General features: G+C 46.1%; 2 long non-coding RNA genes across 2 annotated transcripts; both read left to right on the top strand.

Annotated features, from left to right (window-relative positions):
• Positions 1-337: 337 nt before the first annotated feature.
• Positions 338-9971, top strand: LOC148222171 (uncharacterized). The gene is made up of 3 exons (XR_015806793.1): positions 338-407; positions 4991-5070; positions 8352-9971. It is a non-coding gene; the product is annotated as an uncharacterized LOC148222171 (long non-coding RNA).
• A 1597-nt stretch (positions 9972-11568) lies between these two features.
• On the top strand, positions 11569-14654 carry LOC148222172 (uncharacterized). The gene is made up of 2 exons (XR_015806794.1): positions 11569-12890; positions 14028-14654. It is a non-coding gene; the product is annotated as an uncharacterized LOC148222172 (long non-coding RNA).
• The last annotated feature ends 11448 nt before the right edge of the window (positions 14655-26102 follow it).

Consider the following 26102-nt stretch of genomic DNA (forward strand, 5'->3'; position numbering starts at 1 on the left):
GGGACTTTAAAACAGCCTGTAAAATCAGTGAAGAAATGTGTTTTATTGCCACAGCCTGTGCTTCCCATGTTTTTCCCATATTTCAGTCTCTTAGTATCTTCAGGAGAACAACTGGCAGAAATTACATGAAACATTAAAATAGTAGGCAGAGGTGGGGAAAAAATTTGATTTACTTGCTGATTTCTATTTAGGCTTTCATGGTCCATATCCTAAAATGAACTGCTAATTCAAGTCTAAGACCGGCTATTAAGCTTAAAGCCTCAGGAGGTCTTCTGAGTCTGAGAGATGCTGATTGCTGCCTGCCCCTATGTCATTCATTATTATGACTTTTGTCTTCCAGAACAACTGCTCTGTGTACTGAAGCCCTGATTCCTGGGAAGTGACTGGACATTGCCTGCTGATGGAAAGTAAGAATAAGTCTTTTGTTTTCCTTTTCTTCCATGTGCATCCTTTGCTTTTGCTTTATTAAACTGCCTATATCTTGACACACGTGTTTTTTCCATCTTATTTCCTCCACCCCACCTTGTCCTACTGAGGAAGGTGGTGATAGAGCAGCACCTAGCTGGTAAGCACCAGCCCAGGTAAACCCACCACCAAAATGTTTGTTCATTCATAGTCTCATCACAGTGAAAAGTCCCTCAAAACCTACACGACTTTTCAGAGTACAATACAGGACTCCCCTTTAGATAAGGTGCACCTCTAGTTCAGCTGAACAATCCTTTCGTTATCTCATCTATGTTCGGATCTCTGCAAGTACACTCATAGCAAAACCCATTGTTCTAATGATTTTCTTTCTGTGTCCTTTTTCTTAACTCAAATCCCATTAAGCCTAAAGTGTTTTCAGTATTTTCAGCTGTGACTTTCAAAAGGCTGCAAAAAGATAGCTGAAAAGTATATATCAGTGTGATTAATGCTTTCAGTGTTTCTTCATGATTTGGCTCTATGTTGTGGGTTGAATTGTTCCCTTTTCTTTCTGTGGAATTTTTCCTATTGTTATGCTAAGTATTTGTGGCTATACCTTAGTAGTAAGAGTTTTCTCTCTAAGTGGGGTGGGGAACAGGGGGAATACCAGAAAAGAAAAGGTGGGACAGGGGCCTGGGCTCTCACTCTCACTCTCTTGCTCGCTCGTGGAGTCAAAGGAAGACGGCCAGGGCTCCTACCCAGCGTCCTCCCCGCAATCCCAATGCCGGGAGCCACGTTCCCTGCCGTCAGACATTGCAGTGCTGCCTTCCCGCCTCACCCTACTACCTCCAGGCACTCTGCCGAGCACCACGGCCGGCACCGTGAGGGGGGAGTCGCTCCTCCATCCCTCTCACCCCTGGGCCGCTGCCGCCATCACCCAGCCCCATTCAGCTACACGGGCCCTGCCCTGCCCACAGCACCGGGAACTGAGTGCAGGGAGAGAAGGCCTTGGCCAAAAGGGACTGGAACTGAGCTATACTGTTCTGTTTTGCTGTCAATTTTTATAGCTGTTGTTGTTTCTTTTGTTTGCCTTGTTAGATATATTAGTAAAGAACTGTTATTCCTATCCCCATATCTTTTGCCTGAAAGCCCCTGATTCCAAAATTATAATAATTGGAAGGGAAGGAGTTGCACTCTCCATCTCAGGAAAGGGGCTCTTGCCTTTTCTTAGCAAATACCTGTCTTTCAAACCAAGATAAAGTGCTATAGTGTTGCATCTCCCTAGATGTATTAAAAATTATAGATTCTGTGACCCCTGCAATGTCCTGTGGTCTGGTTCCTCTCCCCTCCTGGCCATACCTAGCTGGCTGAGATCCAATTTCTTCCCGCCCCCCTTTCAGACCCTAGAAAAGACCTGTGCCCCCTGACCTCGCTCTCTTTCCCTCTTTCCCTCGCTCTTTCGCCCTCTCTTTCTCTCTTTTCTCTCTCTCTTTCCTTTTTTCTCTCCTGTCGCTCCTGGGGAACCACAAGAAATAAACCCCTGCAACCTCCCCAGGGGGAAAGAGCCTCTTTTGTTATCTTTTATTCACGTTCATGTGGCGGATCCTGAGGCTTCACCCTAACATCTGAGCTAGTCTGGACAAAAGGGTGAAGATTCAAAGCGTCAAAGCCACAGTTGGCGCTCACGTGGCTGGTCTCTACAGAGAACCCCATGACCGGCTGTGACTCCCATTTTCGGGATTCAAGAAACTTTTGAGCTGATCAACTACCTTAAATTTCTTTGAGCTGCATTTTGTGCAGTTCGAAGATTTTAAGGAAGAACCGGGAGCCTGTCAGGAGCCCAGGCAGGTCGGTTCTGGACGGAGACCCACTACAGTTACACAGAAGTCTATGCCTGCAAGATAAAGGGTGATTGAAAGCCTCCTTTTGCGGCGGGGTGGCTTCCCGGAGCTCCACGGGGCAGTGTCACCAGTGGCATTTGGCCAGCGCGGCGCCGCTCTCGGGAGAGGCAGCGGCGCGGGGGTGTGCGTGGCACGCGTGGCTCCACAACCTGGCGGGCACGCGATTCGTGCAGCGTTCGGGGCGCGGCGCGCAGGCTGGGGGGGGCTGGACGCGGCCACCTCAAGCGCAGAGCGGCAGGCAGACAGCTTTGATCGGTTTCAAAGCGGCGGCACTGGGTTTTTTGTGGCTTTTTATGTTTTATTGTGGCTTTTTGCGGCTCGGCCAGGCCAGATTGGTCCCAAAAGCGGCACCGGCGCCACGTGGGTTTTACCGACAAAAATGGCGAAATTAACATCAGATCCGCAGCCAGTAAAGCCCGAAAACCATGCTGTACCTGGCACATTTTAACAACTAACTCTTTTCCTGTGTTTTAACTGTAGTGGGGTAGATATAGTGGCAAATTGTTGTTAAACATCATGGGCTTACAGCAACCTGCCCTACAAAAGAGTGTAAGATCCCAGCTCAGGGAAATATTAAGTTCAGGAAATGTTTTAATATCTAAGAAAAGATTAGCCCGTTTTGCAAGCTGGCTGGCTGTTGAAAAATCGGACCTTGAATTGCACGATATAAATTCAATTTCATTTTGGGATAAAATAGGGGACTTATTAACTTTAAAAGTGGAAAATGGAGATAAAACAGCCTCTGTATTCCTCCCAATATTCTTACAAATTCGGAAACTTTTAATTCAGACAGAAAACAACAGGCAGCAGCAGCAAAACAGTTCAAATTCACCTTCCCTTTCCCCAAAACCCTATAACCTAGAACTGGAGGGGACTCATGGGTCTCCCCAGGAACCGCAGGGCACCCAGCACAGCTGTAGCTGCTCTGAGTCCCTGGGTCCTCCCCAGTATCCCGGTTCTGATGATTTTTCGAAAATTGTCAGCTCTCCTTCCTTGTACCCTGCCCACCCAAGGGTTTTTCCTTCGGAGCAGTGTTCAGAAAGCTATACAAGTGACTTCCCTTCCCTTCTGGGCAACAGCCACATGGCTAAGCCTGAAGGGTTCGGGGTCAAGGTCCAAGATAGCTTTGGCCATGCGGTAGACCGAGTGGGGGGGGTCCCATATGTTGGCAGTCACGTGTTTCCTCCTTCATCCCACAACCCCCTTTACCCTCTGGTCCCTGCCCCTAACCCTGTTCCCTCCCATAACCCATCCCTGCCCTCGGCTGCCTTGCCCCCTCCCCCCTCCAAGACCCTGCCCTGCATGACGGCACCCTGCAACCCCACCCACACGTGTTGCAACCCTGGATCCCACCACCACACCCCTGCTCTGGTTTCACATGCCTGCCCTCCAAGCTACTGCGGGGGGGGCAGTGGAGCCCCTGCTGGGTTCAGTGCCGGTGGGGGCAGGGGTGGGGGGGGATCAGCTCACAGCCCCTGCGGGATGGATGATGTCCCCGTGGTGGGCAGCCTCCCGGGCCCGGTGGGGGGGGGGGTGCCCAGCCCTGGAAGTCAACACCTGGTAGAAGAATATGTACCATCAGTTGCTCCTGTAGTTTATCTGGGTAGGAGAAACGGTAGGAGAAGTTATCAACCTTTGTCCTATCAAGATAAGAAGGAAATTTGTCAAGTACAGAGAGAATTTGGCAGAAATAGTGAAATCTTTAAAGGCATGATGAGAGCCACATTTAGCTCAAACAAACTGGTTCCATATGATATCAAGGAGCTTTTCTGATGTCTGTTAACTCCCTCAGAATATGATCTATGGGAAAGCCTGTGGAAAAGATCTTTGAAAGTGCTTTTACAAGAGCTTTTACAAAGCTCAGATGATACAAAAGATGCTGATAATAATGATATAACATATGAACACCTATGTAGGGAAAAAAATTGACATTGCCCCGAGAGCCAAACCAGAGTACTATCCAAGTCTGTCCTGGATAAATTATGCAATGTTGCAGAAAAAGCTTTTAATCAATTACCAACAGTAGATGCCAAGGGTAGTTATGTTAACATTAAACAGTTTGCTTCTGAGAATTTCTTACAGTTTGTAGATCGTCTTCGTGTGCAAGTGGAAAGACAGGTGTCTGATCCAGTGGTACAAGCCGAATTGATTAAAGAGATGGCTCAGAGGAATGCTAATGAAACCTGCTGCAGGGTTATCCTTAGCCTTCCCCTGGAGCCAGCACCTAGCTTAGCACAGATGATAGAAGCCTGCGCCAGGAAAGCAGAGCTGCTCAATGGACACGAGAGAAATCCAGGACTGGTACACCCAAAGACCATGGCAGCTGTGACACCAGAAGCCAAGAAGCAACCAATGTCACCAGAGCAGCTGCAGCACATCATCTGCTTCCAGTGCAAGCAGCCAGGATACTTCACCAGGGACTGTCCACACAACCAGAAACAGAAGAAGACCAACAAACAAAAAAACTAACTTTACAGCGCGTACCTGCCATTAACACCATAGCGCGCTCGGCTATAAATACTGCAGGCTCCACACTGGCAAAAGACTCTCTCTTAAAAAAAAAAAGGGGAGGATGGAATAGAGGGTGTGGGGATGCATGGCAATCAAAATATTAAATGTTCAATTAACAAGGTTTGGAAGCCACTAGGCCGTTTTAGGCTCATGACTACCAAAGGTTTTCATTTCAGGTCACCTGATTGGACAGTCATAACAGTGGACTTACCTAACAGCACACAGGACGTGACATTAAACCACATGAAACTGGACAGTGAGTACTTTGTTGTCAGGGACACAGCACACACACCCCCAGAGATTGAGGTGGCTCCCATGACCATCAAGGGAAGCATAACCAGCCTCATTCTCCTGGCACGAAGTCCTCTACCACCATATTACCTGGTTGAGGGACAAATCCTTGCCCAGGCCATTCCCATCCCAGTGGAGGTCCCAGTAGATGGAAAATCACCTGAAGGCTACTGGGCAGAAGTGGTGGGTGAGCACAAACCTTCCCTGGCATGCAACCTAACCCATGGATCAGACCACCTCCATGTGGAGGGGGTACTGGACACAGGTGCTGATGTGACTATCATACCCAAAAGGATGTGGCCGTCACATTGGGAACTTCAGCCTGTGGCAGGCAAAATCCAAGGTGTAGGAGGAGTAAAATTGGCAAAAATATCAAAAAGCATCGTGCAAATTGAAGGGCCGGATGGAAAACTGGCTAGCATCCGTCCATTTGTTACAGACTATAAATGCCCTCTGTGGGGGAGAGACACCATGTCCCAGTGGGGGGTGAAATTGATTATTCCTAAAACTCCTCGGGATTTTTAGAGGTGGCCACTGTAGAGCGCCCTACCCAAAAATTGACATGGCTAGATGATACCCCAAAGTGGGTAGCACAGTGGCCAATGAGTAAGGAGAAGCTCAAAACGCTTGAAGAGCTTGTGGAGGAGCAATTGGCTAAAGGCCACATAGAGGAGACCACAAGTCCGTGGAATTTTCCAGTCTTTGTAATAAAGAAGCCGGGGAAAGACAAGTGGAGGCTGCTCCACGACCTCTGGGAAATAAACAAAGTGATTGAGGACATGGGGTCACTCCAACCTGGGATGCCTTCTCCAATGACACTTCCCAGAGATTGGCAATTGGCTGTCCTGGACATCCAGGACTGGTTCTTCCACATTCCCCTACACCCAGAGGATGCCCCACGGTTTGCCTTCTCAGTTCCTACCATCAATCGGGAGGCCCCAATGAAGCGCTACCACTGGAGAGTTCTGCTGCAAGGCATGAAATGTAGTCCCTCCATCTGCCAGTGGCATGTGGCCTCATTGCTGTCCCCGCTGCATGCTCAGAGAAGGGAAGCCATCACCTTGCATTAAATGGATGATGTGCTTGTGTGTGCCCCCGATAACTCTCTACTCCAAGACATACTTGACCTAGTGGTTAAAGTTTTAACCTCTGCTGGATTTCAATTGCAGGAGTACAAAGTCCAAAGGATGCCACCTTGGAAGTACCTGGGCTTGGAAATTACTGCACGGACCATTGTTCCGCAGAAATTGAAATTAATTGTAATCCAAAAACCTTAGCATTCCCTGTGTGGGTCATTGAATTGGGTTAGGCCCTGGCTAGGCCTCACTAATGAGGACCTCCAACCTCTCTTCAATTTATTGAAGGTGGGGAGAGAGCTGCTTTCTCCCAGGGAACTGACCCCAGAGGCAAAGACTGCAATTGAAAAGATACAAAAGACTTTAGGAGAGAGACAAGCTCATTGTTACCGGCCCAAGCTGTCCTTCAAATTCATTGTCCTAAGAAAACTGCCACACTTACACGGGTTGATATTCCATTGGATCAAGGGGCAGAGAGAGTCACTCTTAATCATAGAGTGGGTCTTCCTCTCCCACCAAAGAAACTGTATGAACTAGCTGGTTGTGACTTCACATGTATTCACCTCCCAGTTAAACTGTCTGAGGAGGGGAGGAACTCTCCTGAGAGACTGACTAAAGAGATGTTTGAGCATTTGCTCCAGAGCAATGCCAGTCTCCAATTACCTCTGGACAGGTATAGAGGACAAATATCAGTCCATGCCCCATCTCACAAGCTGTTTAATGAGGAATTCCACCTCATTCCTTGTGAGGAGTCGGAGACCACTCAAAGCTCTCACAGTGTTCACGGATGCATCCGGAGCGTCCCACAAGTTGGTGATGACTTGGAGAAATCCCCAGACTCAGCATTGGGAAGCTGATGTTGAGTTTGTGGAAGGGTCACCCCAGGTAGCTGAACTGGCAGCAGTCGTGAGAGCCTTTGAGAAGTTCTCAGAGCCAATCAACTTGGTAACAGACTCAGCCTATGTGGCAGGGGTGGTGTCCAGGGCGGAGCAGGCAGTGCTCAGAGACATCGAGAATGAGCAGCTTTTCAGGTTGCTTTCCAAACTAATTTATTTGATTTCTTATAGAGAATACCCTTTCTATGTGATGCATGTGAGGTCACACACAGATTTGCCAGGCGAAATTGCAGAAGGGAACCGTCAGGCAGACTCCCTTGCAACCCCAGCAGAACAAGCAACCCCAGCAGAACAAGCACGCCTTCCTGACATCTTCCAACAGGCAAAGCTGAGCCACCAGCAGTATTATCAGAATGCACCAGGTCTGATGCGTCAGTTCCAGCTAACACGGAGTCAGGCTCGAGCCATTGTGACCACCTGTCCCAACTGTCAGCTGCACACCATGCCCTCAATGGGCATGGGGGTTAACCCCCGAGGTCTTGGCAGTTGTGAGGTATGGCAGACAGACATCACACACATTCCTAGTTTCGGTCGCCTCAAATATGTGCATGTTAGCATTGACACATATTCAGGTGCAGTCTATGCCTCTGCCCACGTGGGAGAAAGGGCAATGCACGCCAAACAACACCTAGTGCAAGCCTTTTCAGTGTTGGGGATCCCTAGGGAAATCAAAACTGATCAGGGCCCAGTGTATGAGTCCAAGGAGTTCCTGGAATTTGTCCAGCAGTGGGAAGTGGAACATAAAACTGGCACCTACCACTCCCCCACAGGCCAAGGTGTAGTAGAGCGTGCCAATCAGACACTCAAGCAGGTCTTGGCTAAACAGAGCAGTTCAACTGCGTGGATGTCTCCACAGCAGAAGCTCTGCAAACCCATGTTTACTATCAATTTCCTGAATTGTTCATTTGAGAACATGAGTCCACCTGTGGTACGTCATTTTAACAGTGGTAAACAGTTCAAGTTATCCCAACATCCTCCAGTCTTGATTAGGGACCCAGAAACCTGGGAAACCAAAGGTCCCTATGAGCTCGTTACCTGGGGACGTGACTATGCATGTGTATCCACTCCCTCAGGCCCTCGGTGGATTCCCCAAAAGTAGGTGAAACCGTATGGCCCCAGACATCCTGCTCCAACTGAGGGGAACAAGGAGCAAGTAGCTGTGGCTTCAATAAGAAGACGCCACCGGAAAAAAGGAAAGGAAATCCTCATAGAGGATGACATTCTGGCAGATAGAGACTTTTAACAGGTTTTATAATGTTTGTCTTTCCTTTAAGAGAAAACCTTCCCTCCACTCAGTCCTGTGATGAACCCCATCCAAGTTGTCTTCCTGTTAACACTGAACAGTTTGGCACCTGCATGGATCGTCCCTCAGCCACGTCAGAACATCTGGGTGACCCTGGCACACACACTCCAAAATCGTGCTGCTATAGATTTTCTCCTACTGCTGCATGGACATGAGTGCCAGGAATTTGAAGGACTTTGCTGCATGGACCTGACCTCGAGAGCTCCTAACATCCATGCTAACCTCCAAAACATGAACAACTTGATCGGACAAGTGAAGCAAGAATCTGAAGATTGGTTCAATGAACTGTTCAAAGGCTGGGGACTCACAGGGTGGTGGGCAAAATCATAATTTGAATCAAGATGAACCTAATATCCTTCTTTCAACTTTGTTAAACAAAAAACGGGGAGACGTTGCATCTCCCTAGATGTATTGGAAATGGTAGATTCTGTGACCCCTGCAATGTCCTGTGGTCTGGTTCCTCTCCCCTCCTGGCCATACCTAGCTGGCCGAGATCCAATTTCTTCCCACCCCCCTTTCAGACCCTAGAAAAGACCTGTGCCCCCTGACCTCGCTCTCTTTCCCTCTTTCCCTCGCTCTTTCGCCCTCTCTTTCTCTCTTTTCTCTCTCTCTTTCCTTTTTTCTCTCCTGTCGCTCCTGGGGAACCACAAGAAATAAACCCCTGCAACCTCCCCAGGGGGAAAGAGCCTCTTTTGTTATCTTTTATTCACGTTCATGTGGCGGATCCTGAGGCTTCACCCTAACATCTGAGCTAGTCCAGACGAAAGGGTGAAGACTCAAAGGGTCAAAGCCACACTATAGCACTCACTGTAACAGATAAAAATTAACAAACCTCTAAGTCCTAACATGAAATGCCATCTCTCGAACTTTTAATCCCAACTATAGCAAAAGAAAAAAAAAGATAAAACATAATACCCAGCTACATGACTGCAGTGCTAAAATTACTGAAAGCACCAAGGGAAGAACATGGTACTTTGGAGATGTCATTTATGTCCTGCTGTCTTATCACAAAAATATTTTACTGAGAACAAACTGGTTCTCAGTTTTGTTTACTAGGTGTTAAAATTTTGGTTTACAGCTTGCCAGAATTAAGAAACAGATAAAATCCCCACTCCATCAAGACAAATGCTCCACCAGCAAACCATAAACATAGACTCCAAAGGAGAAAAAAAGCCCTGAAAAATGTGTATATGAGGAAAGGCCTACTTCTATCTGGAAGAACTGGGCATCTAGGACTGGATAGAAGCAGAATAGTAACATATCTCTTTAGATACATCCTTTGCAATCCTGCTGTATGTCTTACTTGGTTAGAGATGGTAAGTCACGTAACAGCCAAATTTCAGCAAGTAAAATTCAGTGCAGGTCAAGTGTTGCCTTGTGTTTCAGCCTTCTGATTGTTAACAGATTCTTTTTACAGTTTCTCACACTCTTCCTTGTAAATAATGATTGTTTTGCATTCCTCTTTGGAGGAAGAGAGAATTGATGGACTGTTGATGGGGTCAGGAGGTATCCTCACTGGCCAATCCATGGTCATTGCTGGAATTCTATAAATAGACATGAAATGTAAATAAAGGGTTCTTTTCCTGCTTGATTGCTCAGAATATGAGTGTCTTTCCTTTTGTGCCATTAGGCCACAATGGTGACCCCGAGTGAAGGACCAAGTGTGGGTGAGATTTTTCTCTCTCCCTTTTCTCTAATTTGGTGGTTTTAGCCATGGAGAACTTTTTGGTCTCTTCGAAGGACACGTTGGTTCTCAGCCTCTGGGGGGATCTCCTGGACAGACCTGGGCCTTCCATCTCCCTGATGGAGTTCCAACGGCTGTTTTTATGGGCTCGGAGCCAGGGCTTTTTCTCTGTGCCTGCGAAAGCCTTCTCTAGGGAGGCGTAGTCTCTCTTGGGTGACCATCTCTGGGGTACTCTCTCTGCCTATGAGGTAGATGGGGTACAATTTTTGCTGCGGTGGAAAAGGACTGATAGCCTTCTGGACGATGTTTTCAGTGCCCGAGGGTCCATGGAGGACCTTCGTGGCGAGATCCCGTATCCTACTGTGCAGATGGACAAGCGAATCTGACAGGAGTTTTTAGTTCTTACCCTGGCCAGGACTTCCCCGTTCCCCCCAGGCTAGGGGCGGGGGGGCCGCCCATGGCCAGCTGCTTTCCAGCGCAGAGGCTGCCGGTGGGGAGGGACGCCCTCCCTCTGCTTGTTCCTGGCGCTTGGGGGCTGCGGGGGGCCTCTGGCCCGGCCGCTGCTTTTTCTGGGCTCAAAGTAGGTCACAACACTGTGTCCAAACTGCGGAGTGTCCGCGCGTAACGCGCTGGACACAGCTGGACCGGATCTGCCCGCTCCGTGCTGCGAGCGGCGGAGGGCTTTAGGATTGCTGGCCCAGAGGAGTCGCAATCTGCTGGGCATGCGCAGGTGCGTGAGGCCACCAGGTCGGGGCGGCTCCGTCCCGATGGAGAGGCGGGTGGCCTCGCCCCGCCTGGGCGGAGGGCTGCCCCCCCCATGGGCCGGCTGGCTGCGGGAAGTGCCCTCCTTGGAGCAATTTCGGACCCCCCCCGCCCCCCCCGCCCCCTCCGCCACCTCCGCCTGACATGGTGGGGGCCGCACGGGCTGCGGGGGGGGGAAGGTGTTGGCTCCAGCCTTGGCTGGCCCTGCGCAGTCCCCTTTGCTGCCCGGGGTGCTTCCGCTTCCTCCTGCTCCGTGGGAGCTGCCACAAGCTGCGGGGGAGCGGCCTCGGCCCTAGTTGGCCCTGTGCAGTCTCCGCCGCCTGCGCGGTCTCTGCCGCAGACCGTGGCCGGGGAGCAGGATGGGGGTGCGGCCCCCCGTGTGTCAATCTTTCCTGCGCCCGGCTCTTCCTGCGCCCCAGGTGGGAGTGGCCTCCCGCAGCCACCTTTGCCATCCGGGATGCCCCTCCCATTGGGGCCGGCTCCTGTGACTGGAGCGCGGGACGGGGTCGCGGCTCCCCGGGAACCTGCTTCCTCAGCGCTCTCTCCCCAGCGTGCCATGGAGGGGGATGAGCCTGGGATGGCTCCGCGCCAGCTTGCGCCAGATTTGCGAGCCGAGTTGGCAAACACAGGCTCCGCCGGGGCTGGGGCGACCCGGTGGTGGCCGGGCCGGCCCCCATGTCCGCAGCACGGGGCGGGGACACGGCTCCCCGCGAGCCTGCTTCCTCTGCGCTCCGTCCCGCCCCCGCCCAACAAGGGGGTGAATCTGAGGTGGCTCCGTGCCAACTCACTCGAGGCTCGCGAGCCGTCCCGCCGACTGTGAGCTCCGCTGGAGCAGCCTTGGTGGTGGCGAGCGCAGGCTCTGCTGAGGCTGGCGCGGCCCCAGTGGCGGCCAGATGGGCCGCGCTGCTTCTGCCTCCCGCAAAAGCAGATGGGAGAACAGCAATTCCGAAAGGAATACGGATTGCTCAACTTGTCCCTTTTGAGTTTTGTGTTCGCAGGGTGGACGACCAGTCGCGAGGAGATGGCGGCTTTGCGTCCACTGGGCCGCCTGGACTTCACTGGCCAGTGATCCTGGCTGAAGAATGTCCCAAGATGCTGTGTGCCGTGTCCCCCCTGGATCCTCTGGGGACGCCTGGTGCGGGACTGGGCGGAACGAAGCGATGCTACGTGAGTCAGCGGTCCATGATGGTCAAAAACCAAGAGGAACAAACGGCCAAGATTCGTCCTCTCATTGCTTCCACTTCTATTACCCTCTGGGCGAGGGATGTTCTGTTCCCGTGGGGAGTGTGCATTGGGACGGATTTTTAATGGGGGCCATTGCGGTGATAGAACAGATGGGGGCGCTGCAGTCTGGTATGCCGTCGCCCACCATGCTTTCCGCAGACTGGCCACTTTTCATAATTGATTTGAAAGATTGTTTCTTTTCGATTCTTTTGTATCCTCATGATAAACCCAAATTTGCTCTCACAGTGCCAGCTCTCAACACTGAGATATCAATGGAAGATTCTTTCCCAGGGCACGGGACACTAGCCAGCCACTTGCCAGTGGCCCGTTCCTTGTCTAGAGTTCGCAAACAGTTCCCTGATGCCTGAATTTCTCCTTACGTGGGTGATATCCTGGTGGCAGCATCCATTCAGGATGAGCTGCTGAGAATAAAGCCTCAGCTGTTCGATGCTCTGCATTCACATGGGCTGCAGGTGGCTCCAGAAAAGGTTCAAGTGCAACCTCCTTGGAAATATTTAGGAGTCAGAATCATGGAGAAAACAATTCAGCACCAAGAAGTGCAATTCGAGTGTTCGGTCAGGACACTGAACGATGTGCAAAAATTGGTGGGTGTGGTCAGTTGGTTACATCCATATTTGGGACTGACCACGACACGATTGTCTCCATTGTTTGATTTGTTGAAGGGGGACTCTGATTTGAAGTCACCCTGCACATTGACTCCGGAGTCACGATGAGTGCTGGAGGAAGTTCAGCAAGCGATTTCTGCTTGCCAAGTTTGTCGCATTGATCCTTCCTTTGATGTCACTGTTTTCATTATCGCTCCAGATCAACAACCTACAGGTATCATTGGCCAATGGGATGACAAATGGTCTGATCCCTTGCACGTTTTGGAATGGGTCTTTTTGCTGTGGCCCAGACATAGCCAGGGGCTGGTGCAAGGACCCACTGTCTTTCCTGACGGCTCAGGAAGACCAGGCAGGATGGATCTGGGTGGCAGGTTCTGGAAGGTCGTAAGGCTGGCTCAGCCCAATTGGTTGGACTGAGGGCTGCTGTCATGGTGTTTGAGATATTTTCTCAGGAACCTTTCAGTTTGGTCACGGATTCCACATATGTGGCCGATATCACACGGCGGTTGAGTTATTCAGTTTTGAAGGCAGTCAGTAATCCTGCCTTGTTTCATTTACTGAAAACTTTGTGGTGTGCAATTCAGGCCAGGGTTCATCCGTACTACGTTCTGCATGTAAGGAGTCACACCAATTTGCCAGGATTTCTAGCAGAAGGTAACATGAGGGTTGACAAGTTGGCTAACCCAGCATGGGGTAGCACCTCAGCCTGATACACTCACACAGGCCAAGGCATCACATGGGTTTTTCCATCAGAACACACAAACGTTGCAGAAGCAGTTTCAGCTGTCACCAACTGAGGCTTGTGACATTGTCGAGGCGTGTGACAACTGTCATGCGCTGGCTCCACCTTTGCCGACAGGGTTAAACCCTAAAGGCCTAAGAGCCTTGGAGCTTTGGCAGACCGATGTCACCCAGATTGCTGAGACTGGTTGGCTCAAGTATGTGCATGTGACAGTGGACACGTTCTCCTCTGCAATGTGGGCTTCTGCTCACACTGAAGAAAAGGGCCGAGATGTCATTGCCCACTGGAGGCAGGCCTTTGCCTCTCTAGGTGTACCCTCTGCTGTGAAAAACCAACAATGGTCCTGCTTGTGCATCGCAAAGCGTGCGGCAGTTCTTACAGTCGTGGGGTGTGTCACACAAGTTTGGTATCCCTCATTGCCCAACTGGTCAAGCCATTGTAGAACACGCTCACAGTACTCTGAATCGAGTTCTTAAAAAAAAAAAACAGGGAATGCAGGGTGAAACCCCGCACAGTTGGTTGGTGAAAGCTTTGTACACCATCAATTACCTTACAGTGCTGCAGAACTCAAATAACCCTGTCATTTTGAATCACCACTTCTCGTTACAGGCTTCGGATGAGACAGACCTGCCTCAAGCCAAAGTTTGGGTGCAAAATCTAGTCACCAAACAGTGGGAAGGTCCTTATGACCTTGTCGCTTCAGGGCATGGGTATGCATGTGTGTCCACAGATACTGGGGTGCACTGGGTACCTTCGAGGCGTGTCCGTCCTGACCTGCAACTGCAGAGACAGAATCCGGCAGACAGGCAGGGTGGAAGCCATGACCAAACTGAAAGTCACCTAGTGGACGACTCATCGAGTGAGGACTCAGATGCAGACGACACGAGTCATCACTCCAATGAGCTGACCACGACCAGAGACTGATCATTGTTCATTTTCCCTTTCTAAACTATTCATTTTTCTTTTTTCTTTTTCTTATTTTAAATGGTAAAAGGGTGAGATGTTGCCTTGTGTTTCAGCCTTCTGATTCTTAACAGATTCTTTTTACAATTTCTCACACCCTTCCTTGTAAATAATGACTGTTTTGCATTCCTCTTTGGAGGAAGAGAGAATGGATGGACTGTTGATGGGACCTATGGGGTCAGGAGGTATTATCCTCACTGGCCAATCCATGGTCATTGCTGGAATTCTATAAATAGACATGAAATGTAAATAAAGGGTTCTTTTCCTGCTTGATTGGTCAGAGTGTGTCTTTCCTTTTGTGCCATTAGGCCACAGTCAAGTGACACCACAGGGAGGTCACCCAGTTAAAACCAGCTAAGAACCTGGCCTTATTTTATTTGGCACTATGGATCTTAGTTTTTACTGACAAAAAGCTGAGCTGTTTTAATAAAAAAATGAGGTTCTGTGCCCTTTCTACTGTAAGATGTAAATCTGCATTGGTTGGCAGCAAGAACTACATTTTTGATACTGTCTTGCTCAGCAGTGCAATTTTATTCTTTTAATGCAATAAGAGTTTTTAAAGGCTTTGAAATGGCTCATGTTTCAGGGAACTTTCTGAGAGACTTACAAATCATGTAACCCAAGTCATGGGAAAGATGTTGCTAATTTCTTACAGCAAAGCCAACAGTTTTTGTAAGGCCACATCCATCCCAACTACCAGTGACATAGTGGGATGACAAAGTGCACACAGTCACCCATGGTTCAAGAAACACGAGGGGCTTGAGTTTGTATCAGGTTCGGGGCAAGGTCCAGACTACACTCTGTAGTGAGAAGAGATGGTTACTAAAGGTTTCTGAGGTTTCACTGCAGAAAAGAGAAACAGAGTCATCTGTAGAAAAGCAAAATCCTTCAGGAAAACAGACCTACAAGCCTGAGACCTCCAGCCATATCTCAAGACTGGTATTGATCAGTGTTCATAAAGGAAATGGGAGAGTTTCCACATGCATGACATACACCAGCATAGGTTGTTTCTGTACTGCTCTGTTGCAATGCATTTATTTCTGGCCAGAGTGAAACCAGCATAGAGAAGGAAATACCACACAATTGCTCATACCACTACTGTCACTCCAGGTTTGCTGTGCTGAACTGAAGATTTAGACTAGATACATGGCAAAAAGCATCCTGAGAAATCTGTTCTCTGGCTTCCAATAATGCAGTAACCCAGCTTACAGCAGAAGAAAACATGGAGCAGAAAGTAACTTTGATCAAAGAGAGACAATTAGCAAAATTTTATTATTTTCAGACCGAAACGTTCTCTTGATGGTTAAGTGACACTGCCTGATATCCCTTCCACACACTATTCCATTCCTGCCCTCTGGATGCCCCGCATGTTCCCTTCTTGTCAGCAGGAAGCCCTGAGAGATACATGTTTGCTGTTAACTGGCTTTAAAATTGCACTATGTTGTAAGAGGAAATAATACAGTCTCTCCTGTTGGGAACACATCCTGGCATTCCTTTAAAACAAGCAAACAATAAATCTTCTTGCATATACAGGTTTCTTTGAAATATTAGTGAGTTTGCTGCCCCCTTTGCAGTCCAAATCACATTTAAGAAATGGATTTCTCTTTGGTTCTGACAGGATATCCTAAGCAAAGACTACACTGCTGCACAGTACCACACTAGGAAAGGTAGCACAGAGACAAAGCTGTTTGCAAGATACAAAAACAGGAGTAGATTTTTCTCTACTTAATGAGAATATCTGCAGTTAGATTACTGAACAAACTCCAGTGAATAAAAGTGAAGGGTAAAATTACCTACAGTGGCACAACATTCTCCCCAGCTGCTGTTTTGCCACCAGCACTGCACAGCTTGTTGCATTTCATTATGAGAAAGCTTGTACCAGCAGGATACCAGCACCCTGGAGAGCAAGGCGTTTCCAACCCAACCTCCAACCTCTGGGGTAAGCAGAGGCTGGATTTGTTCATGGATCTGTCATGTAAAATAGCAAATCTAACAGAAATACTGCTTAGCGATATGAAACCATGCTCTGCTCCAACAGAGAGTCAGCATTTCAGGTGCATAAGACTACTTGTCACAATCAGAACCACACATGGTCAGCTCTAGAATTTCTTTTTTGGACTAAAAGTCCACATTTTCCCAGTTATTTTTGAAGTACTATAAGTAAACACCTGTCTTGAGAGAAGTCCCACTGAACTACCAGACATCAGGGTGAGAACTCTACTCAAATGGGTTTCAGAATTGCTTATATACCCATAATTTTGAAGGACAAAATGCTTTTAGTATCTAGTGCCTTAACAAGCAGTCAAAGCAGAAAGGACAATTCTTATGAATAATTATTTAAAAAGGAAAAGGGAACCTTAGTTTGAAGATGATTTCTCATTATGAAATATCAGAACATTTTTTCCTGACCCCTTCCTTCCCCCCCTGGTTCCATCAATCCAAGCAAGGCTGAATCACTCACCCAAGTACATTCCCATCTCAAAAGGGTCCAAGGAGGTTTTAAGCCACTAATGTACATAAAGCTTTTGTATTGCAAAAAAAGGCTATCAAAATAGGTCGTTTACTTAACATACATGAAATAAACCAGGACTCTGCCAAACTTTTATATTATTAAAACATGAAAAAAGATGCCTAACCGCATTATGCTGATATTTACTTAGAGAAAGTATTGCCTTTGCTGTATTTGACCTGAGGGACTGCTGAACAAGATGAATGTGGCTTACAGGAATAAGATCACAAAAATAGCATTTTCTAAGGAAACAGAAAAGATTTGCTGATGTTCTTTGGAAGTACAAATTAAGCTGCTACATGAGGGATAACACACAAAAAGTATTTAAAAACATGAATTTGTGCTCATTCACAACAAAAAAGTCCTTTCTCATTTTCAGCCATTGTATTGAACTCGCACACCATTTGATTATCTATTTGTTCAGTTCATGTCCTAAAATAGGAAACATTTGCAAAAAATGCAAGCACCCTATGAATGACAGTTGAACACCAAGAGAGATTATATTAAAAAAAAATTCTTTCTAGAACTTAGTAACTGTCAAGTATATTACCATTATTATTATTATTATTATTATTATTATTATTATTATTATTATTATGTTGAAGTAGAAATATTAAGAAGATTCATTGTCCTGTTTGGATTTAAAGTCCAAACTGCAAGAAGCTGCTAATAGTTTTTGATCCATTATAATGATGACATATTCAAAGTCATTGTGTGCTTCAGAAGGGCTGTACATTTTAAAGATAAAAATTATGCAGGTCATTGATTTGCTTTCTGATTTTTGCTCTTTTAGTGTATACTTGGAACTATTTTAAGATTTTTTTTTCCTTGCAATCCACAGGACAGAAGCAGCCTTTCCTTAATGAAAGAGCAAATGAAACTGACCTTTCATGTCATTATTCACCAACACCTTGCCAGAGGTGGAAATGTAGGGGAAACCATTAATTATTGCATGGGTCATGATAAATTTGACAGTCCTAGTGCACCTTAGGTGTCTCTGATCTACAACATATTTTAATGACAGAACACAGAGGCTAAGAACTAACTTTCTACAGCACATATGCTCAGTGGTGTCATCCTCTTCTCCAGGCCTCAGCCCTGCTCCCACAGCTGCATGCACGTGGATAGCTCCAGTGCTGCAGGAATCTCACCAGGACTCAAATCAAGACTGCAAGTGATCACTCGTAAGGTAGGGGCTTCCTGTCCCAGGAAGACACTAATTACATGTAATTACTGTTAGCAAGATACAACCACTCTAATCTATCTGCTACAGGTCAGTTGTCATCTGGGGTGTGACCTATCTCTCAAAATCACAGTGAACCAAAATCAGTTTTTTCTGTATATGCATAGACAGTGACCATGATGGATGCCAAAAAGAACAGTCACAGTTGGATACATGACATTAACTTGTAGAAGGAAAAGGGGAAAAATGAAAAGCTGATGCTAATTAAATACCAGTCACATCAGTGGTGCTGATAGATAAGTCCCTGAACTGGGTTTAAAGCTGTTCATTCTTTCTGAGGACTGTGTGTTTATAGAAATTGGAAGCTTTTCAGCATTTCATATAGGCTCCAAGAACACATCACTTATTGAACATTACAGAAAAGGCCATCCAGTTTTACATCATCTCTAGCACAGAATCAGTACTCAATGCTTGGGAAGGAAAAGGGCAAAGAGCCCAACTGCATTTCTGATAATTTTACAAGGCCATTTCATTCTTTGGGAAAGCCTGTACAAGCCTGTGGCTTTTTGCTTTTCCCTTGTGAGAGTGGGAATTAGAGGGTAGTTTATAAACCAAGATTGGTGCAGCAAGTGCAGGTGCAGAGGCAGGAAGAGCCGGGCCGGGCGAGGGGAGGCTGCTGCAGAACGAGGAGTTCTCGTGGCAGGGGCGGCACAAGAGGCACTGCCCGGGGCTCTGCAGCACCTCCTGCCTGGCACGGCCAACCCAGCCATGACACGGGACCAAGGACGCGGCCACACGCGGCAGGCGTGCAGGACAGCCGGGATGCAGGTACACACGGAGCTGGGCTGTGGGACACGGCTGTGTGTAGTGTGCCACTGCCATCGGCCACGGGCCAGGGCTTCACTACGGGACGGGTTTGCACAGCTGCAAACCTCTGGGACCGCGAGGGAAGGCGTGACAGGGATGTAACTGCGCTAGGCTGAACTGCCCCACGGCTTTGATTAGCTCGTTTGAATCAAATTGCTGCGTACAACTGGATTAGACAGTTGTTTTTCAAAGGTTTCACCCGAAACACTATTAAGATTCATGTTTTCCATCTGAAGTCATCTGAGCTATTTCTTATCCCAGCTGTTCCCACGGTGTACAGGCTGCTGACAGTTTCATTTTCCATTACTTCCCTACACTTTGCAAACTCAGTGCCCACTAGATCACTGAAGGATAACAATTGCTTCCAAATAATTTTAACAGTGGTGTGTAACAAAGTTGAACTAAGAATCTGAGTCCCGATCAGTTGATTAACAACTTTGGTTGCCTGTCACAAGTAAGTCAGAGTCAGGACAAAGCAAGTGCTTAGGCTTATCTTGGCTGGTCTCCTACACTTTTGTATTCAGGATTGCAGATCCTCTGCTCTACAACTTCATCACGTCATCGTGTTGCCATACTCAGTGTAATGAAAATAATTAAGACAAATCTAATGAGATTATTAGCAAAGCAGGAAAGGAGGCATCTTATAATTCTTTCTGAGAATTAAAACCAAGTAAACAAGCAACTTTGTCCTGGGAAGCACCTGGGAATCAAAAGGAAAAGTCTCATGAAGCCAGGCACCAAGCAAGCAGCTGCTCGTGGTTCACTTCATGTTAGCTTGTTCACCTTAATATATTGGAGCATTTCCAAAGAACTGCCCAGCTTCTGGGAACCCAGAGTTTGCCAGGAAAATGCCCCTTTATATACCACCTCAAGGAGCCAATGCCAGAGCACTTTGGGAAGCTGGCTGCTGGGAGACAGAGCCAGGCTACTGCTGTCACCAGGGACTCCACGGCGTTTCTGCTGGGAGAAGGGTAGCTGGGGCAAAACCAGCTATACAACCATTAATTAATAATTAATGGCATATACAAATATTATTCTGCCTCCCCAAGAAAAAGGACACACAGATCCACTAAATTCAGTCTCCTTCAGAAAGCAGCTGAGTTGCAGAGCCTGGATGCAGAAACATTTTCTCAGCTCCTTCTGCGAACCAAATATGTGAATTAAAGTGAAAGGGATTCTCAGCCCGGTCATACTCAGGCAGGCAAAGCAATGCTCAGACACAGAGGCTGCTTTAGTCTGTCTCCTAAACTGGAGCATGCCAATAGGAAAGAGATTTGTAGACATACATGGAGTAGAGAGCAGTTGAGATCAGCACTGAGTCCACAAATTTCCTTGAAATAGTGAGAATTAAAAACCAGGCTATTTTATAAAGTAAAGAATGAGATCACCTTGTAGTCATTTGAAAGCATAAACTGTTGTGTGTCAAAGCAAAAAATGCATCCTTTTAACATTAATGCACCTGAATCCTCTTATTCAGAGGCAGCAGGAGCATGTGGAAAGCCTAGAGTTAAGCCAAATTGCATGAATTTTACGCTAGGTTTTAATATGGCAGAGTAATCCTAAAATTACATTATCACACCTGTTAAGGCAAGCAGCCACCATATAAATCATGCAATTCCATGCATTCTCAAGCTGAAAGCATTTTTCCTTTTAGACAAGGACAACAAATACTGCAAAACTGAAAGAACAAAACCACTTTCTAGTTTCAAAAATGGTTAATCTACGAAAATGCAAATAATGGTTAGAAAAAAGACCTTTCCCTCTGATAAGCTTGATAGACAGTTTAATCCCCAGATCCTCAGGGTGAATTTTCCTTACTTTCCTTTGTTGTTGTCTGTTTGATGGTTGTTTTGGTTTTGGTTTGTTTTTGTTTGATTAGTTTTAATTGTGAAACTACATGAAAAAGAAATAGATCAAAAGAAAAAAAGACATAAGGAGAGTTAATCATATGCAGGGAAAAGGTTATGCAGCCAATGCAAATTCAAGGGAACAGCAGTGGTAGAAAGGCATAACCATTTTACTGTGATTTACCACACAGGGAAGAGCTTGCTTTGGCTTTGACACTTGAGCCACAAAGCAGAAATGGATTCTCTGAAGGTGGCACTTTATGTTAGAAAGTCATTATTTTATACTGCATCCATCAGGGCACTCGTGGTGCTCAGCTCACCTGCACACGAGGTGTTTAAATTTACCATATATATTAACACCACAACTGCTGCAGAACCATCCCCTGCTTCTGCAACAAAACTACCTCCAACACTTCCATCATCCTGGTCCAGCACAGCCCAAGACAGCCTTATCCTAGGGTATGTGAATGCTCACCAGCATCCCCAGGAGGTCTGGGGCAGCATCATGAGCAGCTGTTTCTCTGCTTTTCATTTTTTTCTCAGGTCAGAAGGTAGGGAAGACCAGAGGAGTGTTCCTATCAACCCAAAAAGCCTACACCAGATCCACAAATTTATCCAGATGTTTACATTCACATAAATTTCACATGGAACTTGGTGATGCACTGCTGCAGGTACAGGTGTCACACTTCTATTGCAAGGTGTTGCACAAAAACAAATCCTTTTGACTGCAGCAGGCATCAGTTTCTTAAAGCAATACAGAATAATAAAACTTCCTACATGGTCTGTGTCTGTCAAAGAGGCTGGATCTCCTCCCCTCCCTGCCTGCATGTGTGGAGGCCAGTGCAGTGAGCAGGCAGGCAAATGCACTCCAGAAGCATCCTCTGTGGCAGGACAAGATCAGTGCATGGGTGCTTCATCTCATTTCAGTTCTTATTTTTTTTGTTTCTTTCCCCCAGAAAGAGGAAAGCTTGTTGGACAAGGATTTTGCTCTAGGAAATTCTGGCTTTTGAATGGCTAAAAGGGAAATAGACCTTTTTTCTGGAGAGAGAAAAACATTAAAAAGAGAGACTATTCTAGGAAATGGAATTGTGATTTTTGATAATAAACAGCGCTCATTCTGGGGATTGATTACAGAGGGTTAGGTGTGTTTCTGACCAAGTTACTTTGAAGTGACAAGCCACAGTGCTCTCCTCAGAAGAGTTTATATTTTTGTAACCTTACAGACTTTCACCCTATAAAAGATTAAAAATAACAGTGAGTTCATTAATTAGCTTTTAGGCTGCAAACACTCCAAAAAAGCTTATAAATATTTTTAAACCAAAAATGAAGCTGAGCAAGAAGCAATCAAACTGTACTGTGCATTTGAAAATCAACCTAATGATGGACTTAGATGCTTAAAGCAACTCTTTCACTGCACTTGTTGGAATCTTTAATTACACACTTCTCTTCATCCTAGGCCATCAGCTGTGATACTGAACTAGGGAGCTTTATAAATCACTGGGTTAGACAGGGTTTACTGTCATCACACAATTACAGATTTAGCTTATTTCAGGAAGACAGAGCAGTTGGAGCACTGCTGAGCTTTGTCAAGTGAAACATGGACTTCTACAGGAAGTTCTTAAATTAGGTTTCAGGCCAACAGAAGCAACTTCTGTATATCATGGCAGTGCTTTTTCTGGATGATGCTGCCTTGCTTGGTGTTTACCTCTGGGCTTCGCTTTTTAATGACTGACGCTTCTATTTAGAGAGTGAATACATGGGAGCTGCTTGAAAGGGAACATTTCTGAATACATTTCAGTGTACACAGACTTGAGTCACAAAGTCTGTTAACACACAGCTCCTGGTAGCGGCCCCTTCCATTTTATCTCGAGATAGGAGTCTTTTCTCCACCCATAGCAAAGTGACTCCTGTGCTGCTGCACTCTGGGCTTTCTTCTCTTAGCTGAGCAGTGTAAGAGCTTCTTTGTTGTCCCACTGTAATTTAAAATATCAAACCAAAGCAGATTTTGTTGTATGCATTCAGTTATCCTGAACAGGCAGTGCTGCTCTCCAGGAGCAATGAGTTAGAAGCAAAGTCAGCAGTTTACAGGTATCATCTATTTCCTTCACAGGAGAATAACCCTGGAGGGCCTGCAGATTTAGTTCTGAGGAAACTCTGATTTGAGTGAAATGAGCCCCAGGTGGGTAATAGTCAAACATAAACACTCCTGCTGTTCAGAATCCTCTGTAAAACAGGTTGTAATCTTTCGCTGTGAACTATACCCATTTTGTAACTGGTAATCTCAGACATTCCTCCCAAGTTTAAAGGTGCACATGTTGATACAGAATTTGTGTTCTTGGCTCCCATTCTCTGGTCAAAGTGAGCATTTCACCCTTCAGGAATGTATCTCTGTAATTTTTTTAATTGGCAAGAAGTGAATGTAACAAAGCAAAAATACATATTAGCTGAGAGAGCTTTAAATGCCAGAGAAAGGGTTTTGGTGTTGATAGGTGCGAGGGAGTTAGAGGACACATTGGTTCTGTGGTAAAGATACAGGATCATGCAGGTGCTGACTTACTCAGCAGGGTGGCAGTGGGTTTTTTCGCATATTCTTGCAAATTGCTATCTTATGCAAAGGATCAGGCCTTTGTGAGCTATCAGTCAGACTCCTGGGTACTATAGAGCTGCCACAGGCAATCACTGAAGTGTGTCTGCAGGTTGTCTCATGTTCAGATCATTTGCACTCATCCATAGTTAAATGACTAGAAATCAGCAGCAGCTCCCATTTTAGGCTTTGGGGAAAGCCAGTGAGAACTTCCCATGAGAGCTTGTGATCCCTCCATGCTTCCTCAGTGAAGGTGAGTCTAAATGCTTTTCAACTTTTGGAAGAAATCTGAATTTGAATTTCAGTCTTTCAATGTACATATTCCTTTTTGGACTCTGGGTCCCCTGTGATTCTTGGACAAGACATTTAACAGTCCCAAGACTTATCCTTCCCATAGCTTAAAGACGGGCACTGCCCACTCTGTGGGAATACTGTGTGAAGTGCTGACAGTCAGAACTAAGGAGAAGACATCTCCAAAACTTTTGGAGATGGCTCATATAAAAATATCACCAAACCCTGCCATCTGCCCAGAGATTATTCAGGCATCTGCCATGCACAGAAATATCTGGCAAAATAAAATAGTCCATAAATCTGATCCCAATAGTAACTGATGCAACCAGCAACCTGACTTCTTTGCTGAAGAATCTGCCACCACATTACACGTGAGACAAGGGAGAGCCTGGTCATACCTTTCCCCTCCAACCTCACATGGTCTGATGCTGAACCCCACCTTCCAAAAGGGCTTCTTATGTTGCAGCATGGCTCCTGCCATGGAAGAGGTGGCTGCCCTTGCCTGCCACTAGAAAGATAGGATCATCAGGAATGAATTAGTCTCATATTTTCAACAAGCATAGAAAAAGTCCCTGTTGTTACCTGCCTTGATCCCAAGTGCAGGCACACATCTACAAAGCAATGCTGCCCTCTGCTCTGTCTTCAGGCACTCACTCACTTTGGCTGTGTACCAGAGCCAGGTAGTCCCATTGCAGCTCAGGGCTCTGAATCAGCCTCAGTCAAACAACAAGGAGCACAAAAAGCAAACCTGGCTCCCCCAGGAAGCTGAAGAAACTGTATAAGACACATGTTTTGAATTGAAAATGTATAAGACAATGTATTATCTACACATGCCCATTTTTCAAAGGAAATTACAGAATTAACAGGAAATAAAGATTATTCATATTAGGCCCGGCCCCAATGCTAGTAATCAGATTGACTGTTAAATAGCTCCACAAATACTTTTCTTGTACTCAGTGGAAGTACTTAGGTAGGCAAATACTGCAGGGCCCTGGCAAAAGTGGGAGAATTTGGGCTTCTCTGTTTCAAAGGTTTATTATTAACAAAACCCTTGGTTGCTGAAATCCCACAAAATGGTTTCAAGTGAACAGTCACACCACTAGTTGGAGAAAGGCACACATGTGATAAAGAATGAAACAGCTCACTGACGTGTTGATACACAGCTGATAAGGAAAACAAAAAACCGACTTCACAAAATAAAACAGTTGAGTTTCAGTCAAAGCCAGAAGCAGCATCTGGTCTCTTTTCTCTCACAGCATCAAGAAGGTGTCTGCAACAATGCTGAAGATATTACCAATTCTAGCCATCCTTGCAGGTAAGAATAACAAGCTGATCAAAATAGCACTGGAACAAAGGAACCTGTTGAAGTAAGGGAGCAAGTAAATCTGACTAGCAAACTAGGAGAACATTCAAGATTAATTATTTCATGGAATAAAAATCACTGCCAGACCAATCTATGGAAATCCACAAACTGACCCCTGCCCGGTAAGAGCTTTTTGCTCAAGAACAGAATGTTGTATTTGGTAGATTAATACTTTGCTCTGATGTCAGGAAGAGCTCTTGTATGGAGCATTCAGGTCTTTCAAGTGTTTTAAGGCCAGGTTTTTCCACATTTGGCTTTTGTTCCCCTTAATAACAGGGCTGGAAAATGATGCCTCAGTCCCTCAACCACCAAAAAAATTGGGGGGGATGCTTAACTTTAAGCATGCAAATAATTTTTGGATTTCTCTGAAATTAAATGAGGACATAATACTTTGTGGAATCCAGGAATTTTATGGTACAGTAAAAACCATATATTATTCATATTTCAAGGGCATTTTATTGTGCTAAACTTTACTTTTAATATATACAGAAGCAGTCATTTTAATGCTCCAACGAGATTAACAGCCCTTGTATCCACTACAGAAAATGAAAGTTAGTTTCTACATCTTCTTTTCCAGATGGAATTACCTGGTTTGGGTGTCATAGAAATATTTTAAGTAGCTGCTCCTGGAGTTTCAGTGTTCTTACTCTCACACACATATAAACCCAGCAGACTTTTACCTTAGATATGAAAAGTAAGTCAGAATTGGTACCATATATACTTTTCAAAGCTAAGTTCTCTAATTTGAAAGTTCTGGATTTAAGACTAGCAATGTGCCCATATTGGTGGGCATTACTAACTGGGGGTTTCTGTTGTGGCTCAGAAAAGATCAGCAAACTCGGATTTAATTCATCAGTGTTAAAAACTACAAAGGACTTCAGTGAAAGTGGGAGATTCCTAATTAACTGCAATGACTTTCTCTGTGGGAAGGAAACAGTCGCACTATAATACTGATGAGTAAAGACATGGATCAGCCATTTTTAGCAAGTTATGGTCCTGTTCACACTAGCTGTTTTCACTGAGTTAATTCTTATTTGTTCACTCTTTTTTAATTCAAACCAAAAGACCTGTATGTAT

This window comes from Sturnus vulgaris, chromosome 14 (genome assembly GCF_052056855.1).
Source record: "Sturnus vulgaris isolate bStuVul1 chromosome 14, bStuVul1.hap1, whole genome shotgun sequence".
Classification (NCBI taxonomy): domain Eukaryota; kingdom Metazoa; phylum Chordata; class Aves; order Passeriformes; family Sturnidae; genus Sturnus; species Sturnus vulgaris.